The following is a 1,487-nucleotide window of genomic DNA, read 5'->3' as shown; positions in this document are numbered from 1 at the left end:
CTTCGTAAGGGGCTGATTTGGATCCACATGTTTCATGCTATGGTTAGGTTTACCTTAATACTTTTGTTGTAGTTGCGGATGCTTGCGATAGAGGTTAATCATAAGTGGGATGCTTGTTCAAGTAAGAAGAGCACCCAAGCACCGGTCCACCCACATATCAAATTATCAAAGTATTGAACGCGAATCATATGAACGTGATGAAAACTAGCTTGACGATATTCCCATGTGTCCTCGGGAGCGCTTTTCCTATTATAAGAGTTTGTTCCGGCTTGTCCTTTGCTATAAAAAGGATTGGTCCACCTTGCTGCACTTTATTTACTTTTGTTACTTGTTGCTTGTTACAATTTATCTTATCACAAAACTATCTGTTACCACTTATTTCAGTACTTGCAGAGAATACCTTGCTGAAAACCGCTTATGATTTCCTTCTGCTCCTCGTTGGGTTCGACACTCTTACTTATCGAAAGGACTACAATAGATCCCCTATACTTGTGGGTCATCAAGACTCTTTTCTAGCGTCGTTGCCGGGGAGTGTAGCGCCTTTGGTAGGTGGAATTTGGTAAGGAACAATTTATATAGTGTGCTGAAATTTACTGTCACTTGTTACTATGGATAGTAATTCTCTGATGGGCTTGTTCGGGGTATCTTCACCCCATCCAGTAGAGCAAAGAGTTGATCCTCAACCTACTGAACCTATTGAAAATGAAACTCCTTTTGAATTTCCTTCGGGTATGATGGAAAAACTGCTAGCTAACCCTTTTACAGGAGATGGAACAAAGCATCCTGATGAGCACTTAATATATGTGGATGAAGTTTGTGGATTATTTAAGCTTGCAGGTATACCCGATGATGTTGCTAAGAAGAAGGTCTTCCCTTTATCTTTGAAGGGAGACGCATTGATATGGTATAGGCTATGTGATGATATGAAATCGTGGAACTATAAAAGATTGAAGTTGGAATTTCATCAAAAGTATTACCCTATGCATCTTGTTCATCGTGATCACAATTATATATATAATTTCTGGCCTCGCGAAGGAGAAAGCATCGCTCAAGCTTGGGGGAGGCTTAAATAAATTTTATATTCATGCCCCAATCATGAGATCTAAAGAGAAATGATTATTCAAAATTTTTATGCTTAGCTTTCTGAAAACAATCGCACCATGCTCGATACTTCTTGTGCTGGCTCTTTTATGATGAAGACTATTGGATTTAAATGGAATTTATTGGATAGAATTAAATGCAACTCTGAATATTGGGACCTCGACGAAGGTAAGGAGTCAGGTATGACACCTAAGTTTGATTGTGTTAAATCTTTTATGGACACCGATATTTTCCGTAAGTTTAGCCCTAAATATGGACCTGACTCTGAGATAGTAGCTTCTTTCTGTGAATCTTTTGCTACTTATGTTGATCTCCCTAAGGAGAAGTGGTTTAAATATCATCCTCCCATAGAAGTAAAAGTAGCCGCACCTATTAAAGTTGAAGAA

The sequence above is a fragment of the Triticum urartu genome, chromosome 3 (assembly GCF_003073215.2).
Source record: "Triticum urartu cultivar G1812 chromosome 3, Tu2.1, whole genome shotgun sequence".
Lineage (NCBI taxonomy): Eukaryota > Viridiplantae > Streptophyta > Magnoliopsida > Poales > Poaceae > Triticum > Triticum urartu.
This window is presented reverse-complemented; position numbering follows the sequence as displayed.